At 37.2% G+C, this 25,595-nt stretch overlaps 1 protein-coding gene across 8 annotated transcripts in view; it reads left to right on the forward strand.

Annotated features, from left to right (window-relative positions):
- The window catches only part of CLOCK (clock circadian regulator), a 118,726-nt gene that overhangs the window by 13,770 nt on the left and 79,361 nt on the right, over positions 1-25,595 (forward strand). For 6 of the 8 annotated variants that reach the window (XM_045572478.1, XM_045572470.1, XM_036415898.2 and 3 more), the window contains exon 3: positions 10,727-10,861. The gene's annotated coding sequence lies outside the window, so the exon portion shown is untranslated. Of the gene's footprint in view, positions 1-10,720; positions 10,862-25,595 lie in introns of those variants that run through there. The other 2 variants (XM_045572476.1, XM_045572483.1) reach the window with 2 other exon arrangements.

The following is a 25,595-nucleotide window of genomic DNA, read 5'->3' on the forward strand; positions in this document are numbered from 1 at the left end:
GCTCTGGTTCTCCAGAGCCTGCGGGCAGGGGGAGGGACCTAGAGGCCAGTCTGATGGCAGAATGGCTCCATTCCCACAGCTCCTCCCGCCGCGTTGCAGGTGGCCAGGGCCCACAGTTCCCTCCTGCCACCCCGCCACTGGCTGCCGGTTCCCAGGACTGACTTCCGATGCACTGGCCTGGACACTAGCCTGGTGTTCGGTCATTCGTTCGATGTTTAGGTTGTTAAGGACCCTGGCTTTTTATATATTAGGATGGTTACTGGGATTGTGGTTGATTGTATTGGACCTATAGATTGTTTGAGGGAGAATTGACATCTTAATACTCAGTGTTTTGATCCACAAACACAGTACGGTAAGTGTCTACATTCATTTAAGCCTTTAATTTCTCTAAGCAATGCTTTTCTAACCTTTGAATATACTTTTAGTAGTGGACATTATTCTGTTCATGATGCAAGTACTTATTGAGCATCTACTGTGTGCCAGGCACTGTTCTAGTTGCTAGTGTTATACAGTAGTGAACAAAGTGGACAAAAAGCTCTGTCCTTGGGGAGCTTACATTCCAACTGGGGGAAATCAGATAAGCAACTAATCAGTTCAAGATATGTTAGTACTAGTCATTTGTATTATGGAGAAAAACAAATCAGGGTGAAGGGAGTTGGAATATGAGTAGGATGGGGAGGGTGGAGGTTATAATTTTAAACTGTTGGGCAGAGAAGTCTTCATTGAGAATTTGATGTATGAGCAGATGTTAGTCTGCTATATACCCTAATAATGAAACAACTAACAATTTCAGAAGGAAAAGGGGAAAGAAGGTGGGAGCTTGAATAAATGGGCTAAATTTGCTAGTTGCCTCCCTAATAAGTAGGAATCAGTTAACACTTAAAAATCAACAATTGTAAGGTAAACGTTAAGAAAGATCATGTTTTTAGTTGAAATGTAGTGATGAGAAAATAAGGAAAAATAAACATATCTTAATATAGCTTATAGTGGAGAACTAATAGGTAATATGTGAAGAAATGAAGACTAAGTTCATTATATAGGGATATGATTATATAGGTATCCACTAGCACAAAAATTAGAACCTTATTACAATAATAAGTATATGTAAAATATAAAGAGAAGATGGAATTAAATGAGACAAAGATGGGTACTATATGACTGTAAAGGTTATATTATTAATTTATAATGAAGAAATGCCAAATACTTATCCTAGATAATAAAAGCCTAATATGCTAAGTGTCTGGTCATCCAGTTGGCCATTCAGCCAATCAAAGTATAATATGCTAATGATATGCGAAGGCTGCTCAACTTCTTGCTATGATGTGCACTGACCACCAGGGACCAGACAGTCAACTGGTCAACCAGTCACTATGATCATGCACTGACCACCTTCATTGAACATCTGTCCCCTGATGGTCAGTGTGTGTCATAGTGACCCATCATAACACGTTTCGGTCAATTTGTATATTAGCCTTTTATTATATAGGATAATCTGTAAATTTTAAGAAGTTGATGAGATATAAGCAAAGTAAAAGCATCCTAGAAATTGTTTTTGCACAAGTTTCTAATCTAATAAAGTGTAATTTTTATTCCATTGCATAAAGTAAAAAAATTTACTTTAGACTTATTTGATTACAGTTTATTTATACTGAAAGTATTAAAACAAATTTTTTCAGGCTGTAGTAACCAAGTCTTCTCTTCTACTTATAAATGAGGACAGCCAGCAGTTAATTCTCTGTGACGTTGGGCATATACTAATCTTTGACAAAAATATTTAAGTAGTGAATAAAAGGTTTATATAAAATGTTGGGAGCATCTTAAGATTTTAATTTAAATATCTTTCAAGCAACAAAAGGCCCTTAAGCAGGTCAGGAAATAAACATCAAAACATATTCTTACAGGGGGAGCATTGCTTTGCCAGAAGCTGGACTCACAGCTTCTGGTAATTTCTAGGGAATATTTTAAATAAAGTAAAGAGTAATTTTTAACAAGGACATATAACAGTTATGAAATTTTGCTGCTTATATAATGAAGGTACTGGTTATTTAAGATGCATTACTTACTCATAACCTGTTGCTATAGTTATTATCTACCTTAAGAAATATTATTGCATTGTATTGCAGAGTCACTATGAGAGAGGAAGTCTAGATAAGGTTTAGGCAAAAGAGAAAGAGGTTCTGACCTGTTGTCTGAGAATATTACTTGAAAGCATATGGGCAGACTAGTACACAATGTCATTTATTGAATGAGTACATACTTGTTTTCCAGTTTCCCAAATAGACTGGCCACACTACTTTTTACAACTTAACACTCTGAAATTCTCAGCATATTGTTGGCTGATAATTCAAGTAAGCTTTATACATGACTAAGAAAATTAAGCATATAGGGATTAAATCAAAATACTTAGTTTAGAGGAATAGCAATACATAGCAATTATCAAAAAGGCCAAAAATAAACCCCCAATTAAGATTCAGGGAATATGGTGTTCCTAATTGTACTTTCAATTGTCTAAAAGTCTTGGTTTCAATACTTTATTTAAAATGTAAAAGTTAAATATTTTAGAAATATATTAGTATATTTTTCTGCCGTGGGATGTAATTTAAATCATTGTAATGACTAAATGTGTTTATCATTATTCTTAAATCAATTACAAAATGCTTGCCAAAGGTTAGCAGAGTGGATACTTGCTTTTGACCTCAAGATAATTCTAAAATTGTTTTTCCATAAATCCTTGATTTTTTGTTTTGTTTGTGTCCTCAAATATTAATGCATGTTTAAAAAATTCAATAGTGATGAAATTGCCTTTAAATTTGTTTGCCACTTAACCTATGATTACCAACACTAAAAGAATTACTTTGATAATTATGGTTTATAATGTGCAGCAATAGTCTGATGAAGCACAATTGGAACCATACCCAACCTGAAACAGTGCTTATTCTACTCTCTCAACTGTAATCAAGCCATATGCATGTATGTGATTAGAAGAGGGCATCTCTTTGTTCTTAGGACTCCCTCTACCCTTTGCTAACTTTTGTTGAAAGCCTGGAGGTTTTGGAATTCCCTAAATATGTTACTTGTGAATACTTTCTGTAGATACTATAAGGATAAAAGTGAAAATGTTATGTTTCTGCCCTAACCAGTTTGGCTCAGTGGATAGAGCATTGGCCTGCGGACTGAAGGGTCCCATGTTTGATTCCAGTCAAGGGCATGTATCTTGGTTGTGGGCACATACCCAGTAGGGAGTGTGCAGGAGGCAGCTGATCGATGTTTCTCTCTCATCAATTTTTCTAACTCTCTATTCCTCTTCTTTCCTTTGTGTAAAAAAATCAATTATATATATCTATATATATACACATATACACACACACACACATATATATATATATTTAAAAGAAAATACTATGATTCTACTATAGTGATAAGTTTTAAATTGTAGGCACTTTTTGTTCAGTGATACAATCCTAGTATTCCAAATAGTACCTGGACATAGTATATAGTCAGTAATTAATTTTTGAACATAACTAAATGTAGAAACAATTGATGTATCCAGTGTATGCATATATTTTATACTCTATTCATATGTCAAATATTTAGCAAGTATTTTAACATTACTGCATATAACAATAGGCCGAAAATTTATCTTCCTGTCTATCTAAAAGGACATTTAGTTGCATATAATCCAGTTAGACTTAACTTCTTAAGGAGTTTGAGATTAACTTTCATACCACTGGAATAGTAAATCATAAATTATAACCTAATTGCCCAAATATAAATATTCTTAATTTGTGCCAATTGAGAATTCTCACTTATACTAGCTTACTAACCAACCACTTAAGAAAATTAAAGCTATTAACAATTTTAGTTGATTAAACCATTTAATTGAAGCAGTAAATTTTAAACCATGTTTTTAAAACTTAGTTTTTAAATCTCAAAAATTCTTAATTATTAAAGATTAGAGGTTGACACTATTATTGGAATATATAAGATTTCATCATTGAAGCAAAATGGGAGCATTGGAATTTCTAACTCTTATCTCTACCAAAATACCAGGTTAGGTTCTGTGATCCCAGGCTCCATCTCACCCCAGTATTTGCCAGCTACAGTGGCCCCAGGCAGCTTCTGGGGTTCTGAGCAGCTTCCCAGAGGGTCCCTGTAAACTCAGACCCTGATCCTTCTTAATGCTAGCTGGCTTCTGTGCCCCAGGCTCTTGACAGGCTCTGTGAACCCAGAAGGTGCCTGAAAACCTCAGCTCCTGGCTCACCTCACCGCCTACTGGCTCTCATGGCATCAGACTAATGGTGGGTTTCTGTGAACCCAGGTACCTGGCATATACCAGTGCCAGCTGGTTATCATGACCCTAGATGGCTCCTGTTGTCCCTAGTTCCCAATCTGCCTGTGAACCCAGGCTCCTGGCTGGGCCCAGTGTCAGGATGACTACTATTGCCTTAGGTTCCTGACCAACCCCCATCTTCAAGCTGGCCTCTAGATTTGCTCCTATGGACGTAGGCCCCGGGCCTAACCTCAGCCCCAGGCCAGCTCCCAATGTGCCAGCCTTGAGACCAGCTCTGATGGACCCAGGCTTTTGACCTTACTGGGTGCCAAACCTAGCCCTCAAGGCCCCAGGTTAGCCTATTCCCACAGCCAGAGGTACTAGGCTTATGCTAGCACTAGGCCAACTCCCATGAAACCAGTCTCCTGGTTTATCCCAGTACTGAATTAGCCTCCATGGACCCAGATGCTGGACCTATCTCATTGATACTCAGTACCCGGTTGGTTTCTGTGTACCCAGGATCCAGGTCCACCTATGCAAAACCAGGTTCCATGCCCATCACTACAGATTCAAGCCCTAGGCCTGAGCCAATGAACAGAGGCTCCAGGACCCCCTCCTCTTGGACCCAGGTACCAAGCCTGCCCACCTGCTCACCCAGACACCACATCTGCATGCTCACTGGCTCCAGCAGCAAACTTGCTCTCAGAAACCAGCTAATGACCCACTCAGAATCTCTGATGGGCTTGACTGGTGAAGGGCTTTGCTTTGCCAAAGCATGTTGTAAAAACAAAGAGGTGCTCGCTCTCCCAAATGTGCAAATACCAATATAAGATTGTAGGATCATGAGTAATCAAGGAAACGTGATACCACCAAAGGAAACTAACAAAACTTTAATAACTTATACTAAAGAAATAGAGGTCTGTGAACTGTCTGCCAAAGAATTTATTATAATTTTCTTAAATTCAGTGAACCTCAAAAAACAAAAGGAGAAGGTCCAACAAAGAAATAAAAACTATTAAGAGAAACAAAAACAGAAGTCTTAGACTTAGTGAATACAGTGTCTGAAATGAAGGAAGATTTCAATAGAATTTCATTTGTAAACTTAATCAAGCAGAAGAGAGAATTCTTGAATGGGAAGACGGTTTATTTGAAATAATCCAATCAGAAGTACAAAATGAAAATCCAATCAGAACTACAAAGTGAAAGTGAAAAACCCTATGTGAATTATGGGATACCATTAAAAGAAACAATCTATTATTGGAATTCTAGAAGGGGAAGATAAGGAGAAAGGAGCAGAATGCAAATGTAGAGATAAGATGGTTGAAAACTTATAGGGAGAGAGTTGAATGGTTGAAAACTTAATATAGGGAGAGAGTTGAATATCCAAATTCATGAAGCTCAAAATTTGGTCACCTCAAAATTTCAGCTGAAAATTCTCTTCTTCAAGACCTATTGTAATAAAACTGTCTAAAATAAAAAATAAAAAACATTTAAAAAACAAGAGAAAAAAATTCTTTACATGTAAAGGAACTCCCATAAGATTATCAGCAGACTAGAGGCCCAGTGCACAAAATTTGTGCATGGGGTAGGGGGTGTCTCTCCAATTTGGGACACTTTGAAGGATATCCAATTGCCCATTTAGGACCAATTCTGTAGGCCTAAGTATAATAAAATTTACATTGTGGTTTTCACCCGGTAGGATAGGTCCTAAACGGGCAGTCAGACATCTCTCTCTCAATCCAGAACTGCTGGCTCCCAACTGCTCACTTGCCTGCCTTCCTGACTGCCCTTAGCTGCTTCTGCCTGCCAGCCTGATCAGCCCCTAACCACTCCTTTGCCAGCCTGATTGATGCCTAACTGCTCCCCTGCCAGCCTGTTTGCCCCCAACTTTCCTCCTCTGCTGGCCTGATCACCCCTAACTACCCTCCCCTGCAGGTCTGGTCAACCCTAACTGCTTTCCCCTACAGGACGGGTCCTCCCCTACTGCTCTCCCCTGCAGGCCTGAGCTCCCCCACCTCCAACTGCCCTTCCCTGTAGGCCTGGTTGCTCTCAACTGTCCTCCCTTGCAGGCCTGGTCCTTCCCAACTGCCCTCCCTTGCTTGCCATCTTGTGGTGGCCATCTTATGTCCAAATAGGGGCAGCCATCTTTGACCACATGGTGGCAGCTATCTTCGTGTATTGAGTGATGGTCAATTTGCATATGACTCTTATTAGATAGGATAGAGCCTTGGTGCCTCAGTGGGGGCAGACTGGTTTGCCTTGAAGGGTGTCCCAGATCAGGGCGGGGATTCCCTTGGGATATGGGGTGGCCTGGGTTTGGGCCTGTGTTGGTTTGCAAACAGGTCACGCCCCCTGGTGACCCAAGCAGAGGCCCTGATATCTGGGATTTATTTATCTTCTATAATTGAAACTTTGCAGCCTTTAGTGGAGGTCAAGGCCAGTTAGAGTGGGCAGAATGCTTAGCTTCCTCCATTGCCAGGGGAAACCCAAGCCTCTTGCTCTCTCCAGCTCTGTACCTGCCGCCGTTTTTGTTGGGATTTATTTATCTTCTATAATTGAATTTTTGTAGCCTTGAGAGGAGGTCAGGGCCAGCCAGGGCAGGGGGGAAGCTTAGCTTCCTCTATTGCTGGGGGCAACCCAAGCCTCTGGCTAGCTCCAGTTTTATGGCCACTGCCATCTTGGTTGGGTTAATTTGCATATTTGCTTCTGACTGGGTAGTGGGCGTGGCTTGTGGATGTAGCAGAGGTATGGTCAATCCACATGTTTTTCTTTTATTAGGTAGGATTTCTCAGACACTGTATAGGCCAATAGGACAGTGGTCACCAATCTTTTGGACCTCATGGACCACCAGTGGTCTGCAGATGACCACTGGACCAGGTGAAAGGATGCTGAAAGAAAAAACTGCCAACCAAATACTTTACACAGCAAAATTGTTTTGAATGGAGAGAGAAAGACTTTCCCCAAACGAAAGCTACCGTATTTTCCGGTGTATAAGACCCCCTAATTTACAGTTAAAACAGGTTTAGGCCTATATTCGCTGTATGAGACTACCCCTCACTTCAAAGAAAAGACTTACTTTGCCATCAAGATCTGCAGGTAATTTTTGTGCAATTTTGGTCTTTTGCCCCCGATTTTTGGTTGACTTTTTTTCATTTCAAAAGTCGTCTTATACGCCTGAAAATATGGATAAGTGAGTTTATCACAAATAGACCTGCCTTATAAAACGTGCTGAAAGGAGTTCCTCAAGTTGAAATGAAAGGATGCTAATTAGTAACACAAAGACATGAAAATATAAACATACTTTTAAAAGTAAGTGTATAATCAAATTCAAAATCTAATATATGGTAGTATATTAATTACATAATTCTAGTATGAAGGCTTAAAGGACAAAAGTATTAAGTAGCTATAGCTACAATTATTTGTTATTGGATACACAATATTAAAAGAGGTATGACATCACAAACAAAATATAGGAAGTAAGAGAGTACAATTTTTGTATGTGATCTAAATTGTTAGACATATCTGTAAGATTTAAAAAATATTTTTTCAGAGAGGAAGGGAGAGGGAGAGATAGAACCATCAATGATAGAGAAATATTGATCAGCTGCCTCCTGCATGCCCCCTTGACTGGAATTGAACCCGGGACCTTTCAGTCTGCAGGCCTATAATCTATCCACTGCGCCAAACCAGCTTTGACTTTAAGATTTTAAATGTAAGCCTCATGGTAACCACAAAGCAAAACGTGCAGTACATACATAGAAGATAAAAAAAAAGATTAGACATCAAAGTATACCACTACAGGAAATCATCATTCACAAAGACAGCAAAAGGGAAAGAAAGGAACATGGGGACTACAAAACAGTAAAATGTTAGTAGGTTTTTACCTATCAATAATTATTTAAATGTAAATGAATTAAGATTTTCAATAAAAAATAATAGAGCAGCTAAAATGACTAAAAATAAAAAGATAAAACTATAAGGAGCCCACAAAACTCACTTCAGTTTTAGGACACATGTAGGCTGAAAGTGAAGGGATGGAAAAAGATATTCTACACAAATTCAAGCCAAACAGATCGGCTAGCTATTAATAAATATCTCATTTTTAATATCAGGGATTACCCTTAACAGAAAGGTATGGGACAAGGAAAGACAGGACCACCTTAGCGATTCCATTAAAGGTTACCCTCCTTCCACAAATCAATATTTTGAGTTATTTTTTTGGTATTCTGGATGTTTCTGCATCTCAGGGAAGTGCATTAGAGTGAGATTATATAAAGATTATATAGTGGATTATATAGAGATTTTTAGATGTGTGAGCATTATATCTTTATCTTGTGAACGGGAAGAACGATTATAAAATAAAGTGTAGGAAAGGAGAGACCAGTGTGATGCTCTGACCTTGATGTTAATTATAGTAACTGGTTGGTAACTATGGAAATTAAAGATCTGAAAATTGATCCCCTTAAAACCATCTGGTCTCATGTGAAGACTGCTGGATTAAGGTTTAATCATTCATCATTACATTATAGTCTTGAATCTTCTGTGTAAAATTCATTTGCTTTTTATTTTTATAACTTTTAATTACTTTAAAGACCTTCATTACAGTGCATTGATTACTACAATTTCTCTGTGTTCTTTGAGCAAAGATTCTTTTCCATTCTTAGTATGTTTTATTTTTAGTCCACTCCCTTCAGGTTTTGATTTTTTGTTGGTGTTGCATCCCATTTTATCTGTTTTTTTTGGTTCTTCATTAAAAAAAAAAAAATAAAACAGGATATGTTGCAAATATATAATTGCCACAGGGTATCAATCTTCATTATATTTCAGTGACTAAAACTCCACTAGGGCAGGAAATTGGTGTTTCCCTCACCATTGGGTGTGTAGAAACTATTATAGTGAGTTATTGAAGGAGTAAGGAACAGACTTTCTCTACCTCTCTTATTAATGGAAACTCTAGTTTAAAAGAAGAAATGACCAAACTAATAAGTTGTAAAGTCTTATTTTTGTTATTTGATAGTTATAATAGTATTTTTCTCCTACTTGACATTGAAATTGGGTCTCAGAACTGTTGGACACTGAAATTGGGACTCAAACGTTTTTTGTTATATGTTTATTTCTAGTTTGCAGTTGCAAGATTTTTCAAAGAAAAGAAATGGGGGGAAAATAGTTATAGAGATAAAGAACTATTGAACAGACTGTCAAAGTATAGCAGGAAGGAAAGGGAGGTTGGGGGGAGGGGCCTGTAAGGACTTGTATGCATGCATATAAACATAACCAATGGATACAAGACCTGGGGGAGGGGAGCTGGTGAAGGCATATGCAGAGGAGGAGGAGGGAAGGCTGGGGAGAGGTCAAGGGGGGGGGGGAAAGGAGACATATGTACTACTATTTGTAATCCTTCAAACAATAAAAAAAAATGAAAAAATTGTATTTTTCTGATAGAAAGGTAATTAAAATGCTTTTATATTGTGGTAAAATGTGTTAATATTCCTGATAATTTTTATCTTAGTTAATAAAAATTAATGGTAATGTTTAGACTATTTCATAAAATCATACTGGAAATACCAGGAAATAGTCCTTATCTCATAGGAATGTTATGAAGAGTGAATTAATAAGTATAAAGCACATAGAACAGGGCTTCACATAGTGAAGTGCTTGGTAACTTAGTCATTGGAAATGATGCTGAGATTTTCCCCCATCATTCTGCAGGAGGGCCCCTGATAGTTGATCAATTCATCCATGTATAGGGAGGTTGGTTTTATTGTCTCAGGGCAGTCTTTCCTCGGCATAAAAGGATCATCCACAAGGACTTGACCTCAGCTTCCTTCTCAAAGCCTTGAGGCTATGGGCTGGGATGAGCGTCAGAATGGCAAATATGTTGTAAAGTGTAAGGTTAAAAATTGGCTCTGCTTTTCAGCCCTGTATGACTGCTTCACCTCCTATTTTCCTCCCTTGCCCATCTCATCTCAGAGATGCCTTCTCTCATGCCTTTTCTTACTCTGAGCAGCCATACTGGACTTCTTTTTCTTCCACACTATCGCCATATTTCTCTGGCCCTTTGAACATGCTGTCCTTTGGCTGAAATATGTCCTTTCTCCCCTCCCCCTTTATTTGGTTGGATCCTGCTCCTGCTTGCATTAAATGCCCCTCCATAGGGAGGCCTTCTTTAACCAATTTCCACCAGACTGGTTTGCATATCTGCCATGTTTTCTCTTCACACAATCATGATTCTTAAAGCCTTATGTCTATTAAGCATTGCCCCCCCATCACAGCTCCCTGAGTGTGATGGGATCTGACAGATTCATCGCTACACCCCAATTCCTGGCACATAAGAGACCCCAATTAATGTATACATGGATGGGGGAAAAATACTGGAGTATACTTAGAATTTGGTTAGCATTTTTTCCACAGCTGCCTTTATTTTATAGAAGTTTTATTTTATTTTTTCCTGTAAAGCTGCCGAAACTTAGAAGCTGATTCTGTCTGTCACAGTATAAGATGCCTTTGGAAAATTCTGCATTCCTCTTAGATGACTCTTTAGAACTCGGTGAGTTACACTAGATACCTTCAACCTTCATTTTGAACTAAGAGGTATGCCATCTTTTTTCTTTTTTTCCATAATTATTGGGTATAGTGAGGTTTGAAATTTCCTGGCAAGGAGCATAGGACAAAGTATTATAAAAATATTTAGGGTATGATCTGTTACTTTCTTTGATAACTTTTAATTACCGTAGAATTTTCATTCTTATGAGGAGTGAAGTTATTCATTTTATATGTAAAGTACTTTTAGCAGTTCCTGGAATTTTTCAAACTTACTGCTCAAAAGTAAGATTTATAACTTTTTGTCTACTTTTCTGAGATAAAGATAATTCACAAATAACTAAAAAGTAGAATAAGAATTATTTCCTGTCAGATTTTAGGTTTAGATATAAAGAATCAGTTGACAAGGTAAAAAGGGACCAGTCAGCTATTGCAGCTCCAGTTTACAAGCAAGTCTTTCCATTAGGGGTGTGTACACTTGACCAATCCAGCCTACTGCCTGTTTTTGTGTGTCCCGTAAACTAAGAATAGTGTTTACATTTTTTAATATTGAGAAAAAAATCTTAAAAGAAGAATACTACTTTGTGACATGGAAACTATATGAAAGTCAGATGTTAACATCTGTGAATAAAGGTTTTATTGGAGGACAACTATTTTTTTTTTTTTTTTTACATATTGTGTGTGGCTGTTTCCAAGCTATAGTGGCAGAGTTAAATAGTTGCATCAGAAACCTTAGGCCCAGGAAGCCAAAAATATTTATGTGACCCTTTGCAGAGTAAGTAGCTGACTTCTTCCCTATGTGGTTAGAGAGTATTTTTTTAGATTGGATGCTAAGTTTTAGGAGATGAGTGGGAGGATATTAGAGGGAGGTGAGAATCAATACTAACTTTTAATGACTTATTTATATTATTTATACCTTTATTCTGGAAAGTGTAATATCTTCTAATTGCATTGGCATGTGTTGGTGTTTTAAAATAGAAAATAAAGAGAAATCTATTCTTCTGTCACTTCTAAAATGAAGGAGAGAGAGAAAGAGAGAAAGAATTAGTATAGTACTCTCAGTTTTTACCAGGTTTTAATGGTACCATAATATCTTAAGTTTTTAAAAGATTATTTATACCTTTTATATAGTTTCTTTTTTCCTAATTTTTGGAGATTTCCTATTACGGTACTTTTAAGTGAAAGTACTAAGGTATTTGGAAATTTGATGACTCACTCAGTGTTGGGGATGGAGGTACATCGTCCCTTTTGGAGTCTATGAATAGCCTTTGAGGATAATCTTAAGGAGCTCTTCTGCAGTGATAGAGACTGGTTAAGTTTTATATTAGGAGACAAAAGACTGTGATTTTAGTATTATCTTTCTTGTCCCTCTAGAGCACTTCATAGTTTTGTGACTTTGGAAACATTTACTGCTCTGAATCCTAGTTGCTTCATTTTCAAAATTGAGGAAAATAGTAAATGTTAAGAATTATTCCTAAGGATAGGTATTTTGCCTATTTTTTTTAACCAGTAGATCTCCCTGTAGCTGTCATAGGGATGGTACATAGATGGCACACAATCAATGTTTGTTGAGTGAAAGAACAAAATTTGTTGAAGTCCAATAACTCTAAACACGATCACAATAATTCTAGGTTTTTTGTTTTTTGTTTTAAGGTTTGCCTGTTGGGATTGGGTGATTTTCTTAACCATAGGGGAGAATTTTGTTGAAAATTGATTTTTCTCTGGATTCATTCTGTATAGTCATCAAATCATTGGCCAGATTTATTTGTCTAAGTTGATTATATAGTGTTATTTTTTTTTTCAATCTTAAGAGACCAGGTGAACCACTAATCCAAGAAATACCAATCTCAAAGAAAACTAGAAGTTTTTTTGTTGTTGGATTAAGTATTAAAACTCTTCTATTTCTTCATTCTTAATAGAATAGCATGTCTTGATTAATATAATTTCTTTATTTAAAAAAAGCCATTTTAACAAAGTATTTTTTTATGGTTAGTGTTTTTTGTGTGTTTTATGAAATCTTTACCTATTCCCAAACCAAGAAAATATTCCTGTTTTCTTCTATAAACTTAATTGTTTTAACTTTTTATATTTAGGCTTATGCATGGTATGTGGGAGGATTCCTGGTTCATTTTATTTTCCATATAGAAATCCATTTGGTCAAGCATTATTTATTGAAAAGACTGTTCTTTCCCTAATGTAATAAAATAGTCCTTTTATAGTAAATCAGGTGACTACAATAATTTGTGGGTCACTTTTCGGACTCTACTCTGTTCCATTGGTCTGTTTGTTCTTGTGCCAGTACAATACTCTTAATTAGTGTAGCTTTAAAACTTTCTGCGTTGTTCTTCAAAATTGTGTTAGTTCTTTTGGTACTTTAAATTTCAGTAAAAATTTTATATTCAGAATATCAGTTTCCCAATAAACAACCAAACCCTGCTTAATACTAAACTTGTTCAATATTTTTATTTACTATGTTATTATTATTAACTAGCTTAATATTGAATCTATAGATCAATTTGGGTATATTGACATCTTTCAGTATTGAGACTTTCAATACATTAATCATGATATATAACTTGGCCTTTAACGTTTTCTCTCAGAAATATTTTGTTATGTTGTGCGTAGACTTCTTATACATCTTTTGACCAGGAATGGAACCATGATTTACTGGTTTTTAGGTTGACATTCAGCCACTGAGCAATGGTGGCCAGGCATCAGAAAAATATTTTAAAACAGCTATTATATCCATGTTCAGTGAGATAAAAGTGAACACTCTTGACATGAAATACATACACAGATAATAATTTATTAAAATAAATAAATAAAAAAAAAAAGGGCAGTGCATAAATGCACGCTGGCGGTCCATGCAGATTCATGGATTGACAAAGCAGGAAGCCAGAGAGAGCTCAGGGGAGATGTTTGAGCAGGATCTTGGGAGGGGGGTTGAGTTGGTAAGACTCAGCCAGGACCTATGGGTGGTGCAAAACTGACATGGTGACCAAAACCAGTTTGCCTCAGTGGATAGAACATTGGCCTTCGGCCTGAAAGGTCCAGGGTTCGATTCCAGTCAAGGGCACGTACCTTGATTGTGGGCACATCCTCAGCAGTAGGTGTGCAAGAGGCAGCTGGTCGATTATTCTCTCTTGTGGATGCTTCTAACTCTCTATCCCTCTCTCTTTCTCTCTGTAAAAAATCAATAAACTATATATATATTTTTAAAAAGATCTATGAAAACTAGAAAAAGAATCAAATGAAAATTTCAGAACTTAAAAATACAATTGTATATGAAATACATATTTACTGCATGGGCTTAGTAGCAGACTTGAAGATAAATCAGTAGAAATCTTAAATCCTGTGTCTTCTGTATCAAGGGTATATTTCTGTTCTATAATACTTGTTAAAAGTCTAGGCTGTGCCCTGTGAAGCCATAGGCCTTCTGGCTGTGAATTTTTGTGCCATTTACACATCCTCTTTTATCCAAAATTACTACTGCATACTTGCATGCTGTAAGAAGAGGTGTCTGTGCCATTTGAGCCCAATTCCCTTGTTACTCCACCAATCCTGATAGGGTTTTTGCCTGCCATTTTTCTAGATGTTGTAATTTCAGGTAAGGATCAAGCACATCAGTTAGTGGGTTAAAAATAATACTCAATTAAGGGATAAACATAACCACAAATATTTGAACGACTTGAAAATAAATAGGGATAGAGAGATAAGTAGAAGTGGATAGCATATATATATATCATATATTGCAGAATTTTAAAGGAAATAAAATTTATCTTAAATATAAACATAGATAAAATGATAACTTTGGTGAAGAGGAAATGCTATACGGTTGTTTTCTGAATAATCTGTGGTTCAGGATACATCTGAACTTAATTGAACTAGTTTTCAGTTGGTTGGGAACTTGTTTGGCCTATTTGGCTGCACAAAAGCAACCTGGCAGTTTACCCAAATTAAATAGGTCAGACCAACTGTCATTTTATGAAGGGATTATACTGCAAAAGTGAGAGGAATACTCAAAAATTGATATGTTTTAATGGTACTTTATATGGATCTGATGGTCTGATTAACAAAGTTATATAAAATATCAAAAATTATCACTTTATTAATATATATTAGTTATAAATTACTAGATATCTAATGAGCTATCCTAAGTCTAGTGTTTTTATAATACTACTTAATTATCAAATTTCTTAACAAGTCCCTGGAGATTTATAGTACTAATGAAATTCTGTGACTATGAATACTTCATATTCATACCACCTCCCCCTTCCTTTTTCTGGAGATCCTTCTCAGAAATTTACAAACACTTGTCTTTTTAAAATAGACTGCTCACCCTAGCTGGTTTGGCTCAGTGGATAGAGTGTCAGTCAGCCTGCAGACTGAAAGGTCCTGGGTTCAGATTCTCGCCAAGGGCACACGCCTGGGTTGTGGGCTCAGTCCCCAGTAGGGGGTGTGCAGGAGGCAGCTGATCAATGATTCTCATCATTGATGTTTCTATCTTTCTCTCCCTCTCCCTTCCTCTCTAAAATAAATAAAATATATTTTTAAAAATAAAATAAAATAGACTGCTGCACATGGCTATGATTTAATCTTGTTTGGATATCTGTTTGTCGTAAGTTACAACATTTTTGTATATTCTCTAGCACATTAAATAGTGGTTCAAAGGGAAGTATACTGTAATAGTCATTTGGACATTAAATTAAACAAATGTTTTGCCATTCAGTAAAACATCCATAGAGCTTGTTGCTGCCATAAAACAATAAATTTAGACTTCAGTTGCAGTTAAACTCAGGTTTCTGGAATTATTCATGTTATTTTTCAATTCCCTTGAAGAGATATGAAAGGAAAAAAGTAGTTCAGAAGTTATAAGCTTACTGGCATGGTGGCATGTTCTTTTATCTATTGATAGATCAAATTATTCTTTGATCTTCCCCACAAGATACTTTATTTTGTCTTAACCAAAGGGAGAGCTCTTGGGTCATGGTATATGGTAGGCAGATAATGACTATTCAGAGATGTTTACTATGTCCTAATTTCTAGAATCTGTAACTCTTATGTTATATGGAAAATAGGAATTAAGGTTGCTAATCAGCTGACCTTAAAATGGGAAGATTATTTTGGATTCTCTGGGTGGATCCAATGTAATCACAGGGTCTTTATGAGGTATGTGGGAGACAGAAGAGATGGCAGCCAGAGAAGAGCGTGGCCTGCTGCTAGCTGTGAAGATTGAGGAGGGGCACCTCTAGAAGCTTGAAAAGGCAAGGAAACAGATTTTTTGCTGAGTTTTCCGGAAAGGAATGCAACTCTAAAAGCACCTTGAGTATAGCACAGTGAGACCAGTGTTGTACTCTGACCACCAGAACTAGGAAATAGTTAATTTGTGTTGTTTCTTTCCATTAAGTTGGTAGTAATTTGTTATACCAGCCATTGGGAACTAATACAAAGTGTCTTTGTTTAGTTTTCCACTAACAATATGAATTTTACATATTGATTAATTGAATCCTGTTATGAATGACAATGTGATTTCCTGAGAAGATCAATTCTAATCCTAAATAATAAAAGGCTAATATGCAAATTGACCCAATGGCAGATTGACCAGTTGCTATGATAAGTATTGACCACCGGGGGAGGGGGGCAGCAGATGCTCAATGCAGAAGCTGCCCCATGGTGGTCAGTGTGCTCCCACGGGGAGCGCCACTCAGCCAGAAGCTGGACTCACTGCTGGCGAGTATAGTAATGGTGCCTCCATACCAGCACTAAGGATTCCAACTGCCGACTATGGGGAGTTAGGCCTAAGCTATCAGACAATCCCCCCTGAAGGCTCCCAGACTGTGAGAGGGTGCAGGCCAGGCTGAGGGATACACACACTCTCCCATGCACAAATTTCATGCACCAGTCCTCTAGTCTGCATTATAAACACTCTATGGCAAAAAGGAAGAGTAGCATTTAGAAAAACATGAAAAAGAATTAAGCATCTCTGATTAAATGTGATGAGCAACCTGACCAACAGAGACTGTTACTATCTGATATTATTTGCTGACCATATCAGATCAACTTACCTTGCTCCTTTGTGCTTTTTATGGGATGAGAAACTGTGAGGGCCCTGCAAAGATTAGAAGGCTAGTAAAGGTAAATAAATAAATAAATAAATAAATAAATAAATAAATATCCTGCCTGGCTGGTGTTGCTCAGTGGTTGAGCATCAGTCTATAAACCAGTAGGTTACAGGTCAGTTTCCTATCAGGGCACATGCCAGGATTTCTGGTTCAATCCCAGTATGGAGCTTGCAGGAGGAAGCCAATTAGTGATTCGCATTGTTGATGTTTCTCTCTCTTCCTTTCCTCCCTCTCTGAAATCAATAAAAATATTTTTTTAAAACACTTGCTTAACAAAAGACATGAACATAAAGAAATTAGAGCTTTTTTGCCAGTTTAAAAAAAAAAATCTTGTTTTATTTTTGTGGTTTTGAATCAAGCTGATTACATGTTATATTAGCTTGTATGAGGAAAGGTGCTTGAAACTGATGGAGAGGTGTTTGTGATTATTGGTAATAGTGAGTTCTAGAGTAACTCCAGGGGAATGAGTAGGATATAGGATGGAGCACAGGATTGCTGGTGGAGAAGAGAACAAGGAACTGATTGGTCAAGATGTTGGGAGGATCATTTATGTAGATACTAGAGGCTCAATGCACAAAATTCATGCGTGTGTGTGTGTGTGTGTGTGTGTGTGTTTGTGTGCGCGCGCGTGTGCACGCACACGCACACGCCCCTTATCTCAGCCTGCACCATCTCCAATCTAGGATCCCTCTCACAATCTAGGACTGCTTGCTCCTAACTGCTCGCCTACCAGCATGCCTGATTGCCTCTAACCACTCCGCTACCAGCCTGGTCAATGCCCAACTGCTCTCCTGCCAACCCGATTGCCCCTAACTGCTCTCCTCTATCAGCCTGGTCACACCTAACTACTCTCCCCTGCCAGCCTGGTCAACCCAACTGTCCTCTCCTATAGGCCTGGTCCCCCCCCAACTGCCCTCCCTTGCAGGCCCAGTCCCCCCCAACTTCTCTCCCCTGCCAGTCTGGTTCCCCCCACAACTGCCCTCCCTTGCTGGCCTGATTGCCCACAACTGCCCTCCCCTGTCAGCCATCTTGTGGTGGCCATCTTGTGTCCAATGAGCACATCCATCTTTGACCACAGGGGCGGCCATCTTGTGTATTGGAGTGATGGTTGATTTGCATATTACCTCTTTATTATATAGGATTAAAATGCAAAAACAATGACAAAAAAGATATTGGAGAGAATAACAGCCTTTGGGGAATAAAAGGGTTTGTTCTGATATTTATGCACAAGGAGATGATGATAGCTGATAAGTCTGGAGACATGAGAGTCAAAGCTGGACATTTTAGGGAGGGGAGAAAAAATAACTTAGAAGTGATAATGAGGAATAAAGAAGTCTATCTTACCACCAGGGCTTAGTCATATGGGACATAGCAGAGAGAAAAAAAGCCATCATTTGAAAGGATGGAACTAGAGCAGAAGTAGAGGAGAGTGAGATTTCCATTGGTGCAAGAAAGGTGAAGAGAGTGTATAGCAATACTATTGAAGAAATAGTGTATTTTGCTACTGACGTACTGTGAGTTCTAAAGGGCACAGTTAAAGGATTTTGGATATCTAGAAAGGAAGGGGAAATGGACCAATTTAGGGATATACAGAGTATATGAGTCCAGGTGATGAGGAATGACCTGGAAGTCTTGGGGCCCTCCTGGTGACTGATATAAAAGAAAAGTAGGGCATAAGGGATTGGTCTTGATGGTTTTCTAGGCATTTTATTGTAAATATCAAGACAGAGGATTTGGGAAAGGCAGATTTAATCAAGATTTGCCAGAGATTTTGGAGCTATATTAAATATCTGTTGCTGCCATTCCAGTTATCGCAAACAGTACAGATGTATTAGCTTACTGTCCTACAGCCCAAGTTATGCATGGGTCTCACTGGGGTAAAATCAAGGTGTTACCAGGGCTGCATTTCTCATTGGAGACTTTAGGGGAGAATCTGTTTCCTTGTGTTTTCAATCTTTGAGAGTCTAGTGCTTAAAGACCCTTGGCTTGTGGCCACCGTCTTTCACTTTCAAAACCAGCAACATTGCATCTTTCCAACCCTCCTTCTGTCTCATATATCTCCCAGGAAAGGCCCTCTACTTTTAAAGACTGTGTGATTACTTTGGACCACCCAGACCAGCAGTCACCAATCTTTCGGACCTCACAGACCACCAGTGGTCTGGGGACCACCTGTTAGCAACTGCTGATCCAGACAATCCAAGATAATTTCCTCGAGATTTTTAACCTTAAATCACATCTGCAGATTCTGTTTTGCCTCATAAAGTAACATATACCCAGGTTTCAGTGATTAGGGCATGGTCCTTTTAGTGGGCCATTATTCTATCAGAGGTTCCTTCCTTTCTTCCTGCTGATATTAGCATAGAGGCCTAGTTCAGGATGAAGTTTGTGGTGGTGTAGATTCAGGGTAATGGCACCAGGTTCATTGTGAAGTTCACTCTGACTCTCAGGTGTGGCTCTCCCTGAACCTTCTGTAGGGCTCATTTGAGGCTGGGGACAGGCTCAAGCCTCAGTCTCATCTCTGAAAAAGGAATGAGATGTTCATGTGTTTTGGTGAATCATATCAGTCTGTTAAAGAATTGGGAGCTCAGATATTTGAAGAAATACATTATTTGAATAATTGTAATAGTCTTATATGCCACTAAGAGAACTGTATCAATTTTTCAGTTTTTGTTTATTAAATGAGGCTTCAAAATTTTACCTTGCACCTGACATTTGACAGGCTACACAGTTCTGGTATCATTTGATGTGTTTGTCTTGAGCCAGAGCCTTCTTCATGAGACTTTATTCCATGAGACTTTTTTTTTTTTTAATATATTTTATTTTTTACAGAGAGGAAAGGAGAGAGATAGAGAGCTAGAAATGTAGATGAGAGAGAAACATCGACCAGCTGCCTCTTGCACACCCCCTACTGGGGATGTGCCTGCAACCAATGTACATGCCCCTGACCGGAATCAAACCTGGGACCTTTCAGTCCGCAGACTGACGCTCTACCACTGAGCCAAAAACGGTTTCAGCTATTCCATGAGACTTTGCTATGGATTGTGTTTCTTGTTCTGTCAATTTTTAATTTAAGTTGGTCTTCAAAATTACTATGGAGTCAAGAATGATTTTCATCATGCTAATATTTTACATCCACTGTAGAGGTAGGCTAATGTTCTCATTTAGTATTGAATTGAGAATTACTGTTTGACTTCATCTATACTGATATATTTAACAATTAATTTTAAATGTATTTAGATCTTCACAAGTTAACTGTTCTTAGAAATAATTATATTTTTAGTTATACTACAAACAATAATCTGCGGAAGCAAATTAGAATTTTTTATAAATGGTGATAAATATAGTTAATGATTGTTGATTAGGTTTTGTATTATATTACTCAATTAAATTTAGCACTGCTTTTAATTAATGCTAATAGATCTATCAGTCCCAGAAAAATCTGTGATACCAGATTTAACCTAAATTAGAAAGTAGGTCAGTGGGTCAACAGGTTATTAGGTTAGAAAAAGATTAGTTGTGGTTTCCATTTTATAAAAACCCAGATTTCAGAGTTAACCATTTTAATAATAATTTAAAAATGATTAGGTGAAATTTAAAGTTTCTTTAAGTTATATGAATGCTATATTAGTTTAAGGAAAAAAAAATCTCTTACTCATGTTTTATAATGGGAGTGTGTTACATTGTTATTCAGTTTTCATTCTGTAGAATAGATAAGCATGTATTTGATGTTCCTTATGTATAGCCAGTGCTTTTTAAAAAATATGTATTTTTATTGACTTCAGAGAGGAAGGGAGTAGAGATAGAAACAACAATGATGAGAGAGAATCATTGATTGGCTGCCTCCTGGGGATCAATGCTGAAACCCGGGCATCTGCCCTTGACTGGAATCGAACCTGAGACCTTTTGGTCAGCAGGCTAAAGCTCTATCCACTGAGCCAAATCAGCTAGGGTGCCAGTGCTCTTTTATTAAACAATTAAAAGAAAAGGAAGAAAAAAAGACAGCAATTAAGTTTTTCTGATTATAAAAATAATGCATGTTTGTGGAAGGAACTTTAGAAAATATTCAAGAAAATTTTTTTAAAGTTTTTAAAAAGTTTAAAAAAGTTTTAAAAAAATTCATAAGCAAAAAATTACTTAGGAATAACTACAGTTGTTACTTTTGGCATATTTATTGATAGATTTATGTTTGATATATTTTGCTGCTGCTGTTACTGCAATTGGATGGTTAAATTTTTTTCTAGATTTACTATTTTAAATAAGAATGCAATGACTATAAAACTTTGGATACATTTCTGATTATTTTCTTTATTTCTCAAAGTGAAATTACTGGGTCAGAAGACATAACTACTTTCAAGGTTTTACATATCTCAACAAACTTTTGTTAGTGAAAGAACATTGCTAATTGAAATTGACAGGCTTCTGAAGTTCTTTTCACACCAAAAATTTTAATTTAGTAAAGTTCGCCCTAATTTTCCTTCTCAGAGTTGAAGCTGAAAACTAAATTAGACACACACACACACACACACACACACACACACACACACACACAGTAGGGAGGTGAGGGAAGAAACAAAATGTGAAGCAGCTATAATCTGAATAGTCAGTTCCTTAAACATTCTGTAAATAGGGTCATCATTTTCTATTGGGTCATGACCTTTTCTGTATTATCTGACACAGAGACATCAATGAAAGTAATTCATGAACATTTGTTAGAATTCTTAAAGTCATCATTTGATTCAAGTTTTATTTTATCAGATTTCCTGAGTGCTTTCTTCATTATAAGAAATGGTATGTTTGAAACTATTGAGGACTAATTAATAGGAAATCTAACAAATATAAATAATAAATACTATGGCATTCCCTGTGCAGATAAATATCATGTCATTCATTAGTCTTTATCATGGTCTATTATAAGAAAGGCCCTAGAAATCCTTTGTTGTTAACTAATTTCTTCAAATTATTAAGTGCCTATAAATCAACTCTTCTTAAATCCATAGGAGAGGGAAAGACACAAAGCAAACCACTGCCTCCAAGAGTGGAGAGTCAGACAGGCAAATATAAGGAAGAACAGCTTCCCAGAACAGACTCACTGGTTGAAATCACCTTAAGGAACTGTGCTGGGTAGGAAACCTGAACTATAATTAACAAATTGCTGGAAGCTTATGGACAACTTTAACAGTTAAAGACTCCAGGGGAACCTGGTCATAAAAGGGCCTGCAAATATTCGAGATTTACTTCCTGGAACTTGGCCAGATTCCCACATTAAATATTAGAGAAAAATCCACGCTTGCTTCCAGCAGAGGGAGGAAAGAAGAACACTTTTGAAATATGCCACAAGACTATTCTTTTTAACAAGGCCTGCACTCAGAGGGAACTAAACTAGAGTCTAAACTGCTTGGGTATTATTAGAGCCTAAATGACCTGGAGGAAGGGAAATTCCCAGCCCCTTTAGTCTGCATGTGGGAAAAGGAAATACCCAACTCTAGCCCAGTCTCACCATCCTATCCCTTCTAAGGAAGGAGGGGAAAAAACTGAGATAAGAAGCTGGGGTATTAAACTCTTATGAAGTTCAAAGTCCAGAGGCACAGGTTCACTAAAAGATTGGACCTAATGATAGAACTTTACAGTGCTTCCCTTCTCCCTGCATCTCACCCCTATTTTACTAAAGGCCTATTATAGCAATTCCTTTTATCAAGTACATCATGTCCAAGCCATATCAAAAGGCAAAGAACACAATTTGAAGAGATAGAGCAAGCATTGGAACCAGACATGGTAAGGATGTTGAAATTATCAGACCAGGAATTTAAAACACTATGATTAATATGCTGAGGACTCTAATGGGTAAAATAGACAGCATGCAAGACACATGGCTATTGTAAGCAGAGAGATGGAAATCGTAAGAAAGAACCAAAAGGAATATTAGAGATAAAAACTAACAGAAATGAAGAATTACTTTGATGGGCTTCCTAGTAAACTGGACACAGCTGAGGAAAGAATCTCTGAGCTAGAGGATATCTCAGTGGAATCCTCAAAAACTGAAAAGCAAAGAGAACAAAGGCTGAAAAATACAGAATATCCAAGGATAGGACAGATACAAAAGGTGTAACATACATGTAATGGGAATACCAGAAGAAGTTAGAGAAAGAAGCAGAAGAAATATTTGAAACAATAATGATTCAGGATTTATCCAAATTTATACAGACACTAAACCACAGATCCAGAAAGCTCAGAGTTCACCAGATAAATGCCCCTCCTCCCCGCCGCAAATGACACTTAGGGTTGTCATTTTCAAACTATAGAAAACCAAAGATGAAAAATAATCCTGAAAGAAGTCAGAGGAAAAAATACACCTATAGCGGAAGCTTTATATCTATTGAATAGCCAGCCACTCCCTATCTTTCCCTCACCCCCAAGGCCCTGGCAACCATCATTCTACTTTTTGATTCTGTGAATTCAACTACTTTAGATACCTCATGTAAATGGAATTATGTATTTTTGTCCTTCTGTAACTTATTTCACTTAGCTAGTGTTCTCAAGGTTCACCATGTTGTCACATAGGACAGGATCTCATTTTTAAAGGCTGCATATAGTCCATTGTATGTATATATCATTTAATTCATGGGTGGACTTTTAGGTTGTTTCCACCTCTTGGCTTTTGTGAATATGCTAGACTGAACATGGGAGTACAACGATCTATTCTGAGTTCTTTTGAATAAATACCCAGAAGTGGGATTTCTGGATCATATGGTATTTCTATTTTTAATTTTTTGAGAAACTTTTATCTTATTTTTTATAGTGGCCACATCATTTTACAGTTCCACCAGCAGTGGACAGGGTTCTAATTTCTCATATCATTGCCAGTACTAGTTAATCTTTGATTTTTTGTTTTTATAATGGCCATCCTAACAGATGTGCAATATCTCATTGTAGTTTTGATTTACATTTTTCTTGTGATTAGTGATGTTGAGCATCTTTTTGCATACCTGTGGACCATTTGTATATCTCCCTAGGAGAAATGGCTGTTTAAGTCCTTTGCCTATTTTTTAAATTGGGTTAAATGATTTTTCTGCTGAGTTGTAGGAATTCCTAATATATTTTGGACATTAATTCCTTATCAGATAAATGATTTGCAGATATTTTCTGCCATTCATTAAATTGCTTTTTCATTTTGTTGATTTCCTTTGCTGTGCAAAAGTTTTCCAGTTTGCTATAGTCCCATTTGTCAGTTTTGCTTATATTTTCTTTTTATGTCATATTCAATAAATTGTTGCCAAATCCAGTGACCTGAAACTTTTCTCCTATGTTTTCTTTTCTAAGAGTTTTATAGGTTTAGGTCTTACATATAAGTCTTTAATCCATTTTGATTTGATTTTGTATATTTGAGTGTAGTATAAGATAAGGGTCCAGTTTTATTTATTTGCATGAATATTCTGTTTTCCTAGCACCATTTATTGAAGAGACTATTTTTTCTCTTATGTAGTCTAGGCACCCTAGTATTTGACTACTAGAGGCTAGGTGCACAAATTCGTGCATATGGGGTCTGGCTGGCCTGCTCTGGTGGGAGCTGATTGAGTCTGAGCCAGCAAGGGGGAGGAGATGCGGGTGGTTGGCTGGCCGGCGCCACCCCCAATTGGGGTGGGGGAGCCGATCTGGAGTGGGGCCAGCTGGGGGAGGGGCCACGGGCAGTTTGGAGGGGGGGGGGTGGTGATCGGGGCTCTGATCAGGCTGGTTGGCTGCCGTAGTGCGTGCCATAGCAACTGGTCATTCTGTGTTTCGGTTGCTTGGCTTTTTATATATAGAACTGTATACATGGGGTTATTTCTGGGTTCTCTATTCTGTCCATATGCCAGTACCATACTGTTTTGATTACTGTGGCTTTGTAATTTTTTCAAGTAAGAAAGTGTGAGGCCTCTATTTCTCTTTCTCAAGACTATTTTGACTATTTGAGACTGAGATTTTCTGATTTGGATGTCTTTTATTTTTTGCCTAATTAGCTAGGATTTTCAGTACTGTGTTGAATAGAAGTGGTGAGAATATACATATATTCTGTATATGTCTGTTAAGTTCCTTGCCTTGTTCTTCATTTTTAAAAAAAAGCTTTCAATTTCATTTTTGAGCATGATCTTAGCTGTAGACTTTTCATATATCGACTTTCTTATCTTGAGAACTTCTATTCTTAATTTGTATAGTGTTTTTCTCATGAAAGGGTGTTCAGTTCTGTCACATGCTTTTTCTGCATTGAGATAATCGTGATTTTATCCTTTTTTTGTTAATTGATTTTTAAAATTTATCTTTATTTTTTTACAGTTTTACCGATATTTGTATATTGAGCCATCCTTGCATCCCAAGAACAAATCTCACTTGATCGTGGTGTGTGATCCTTGTAATGTGTTGTTGAATTCGGTTTAATATTTTGTTGAGGATTTTTGCACCTGTATTCATCAGAGATACTGGCCTATAGTTTTCTTTACTTGGTGGAGTCTGTCTAGCTTTGGTATCAGGTAATGTTGGCTTTATAAAATGAGTTTGGATATATTCCCTCCTCAATTTTTGGAAGCGTTTGAGAAGGATTGATGATGATTAAATACTTTTTGGAGTGTTTGGTAGAATTCACCAGTAAACCTGTTTGGTTCTGGCTTTACTTTGTTGGGAGGCTTTTATTA

This window comes from Pipistrellus kuhlii, unplaced genomic scaffold, assembly GCF_014108245.1.
Source record: "Pipistrellus kuhlii isolate mPipKuh1 unplaced genomic scaffold, mPipKuh1.p scaffold_m20_p_1, whole genome shotgun sequence".
Lineage (NCBI taxonomy): Eukaryota > Metazoa > Chordata > Mammalia > Chiroptera > Vespertilionidae > Pipistrellus > Pipistrellus kuhlii.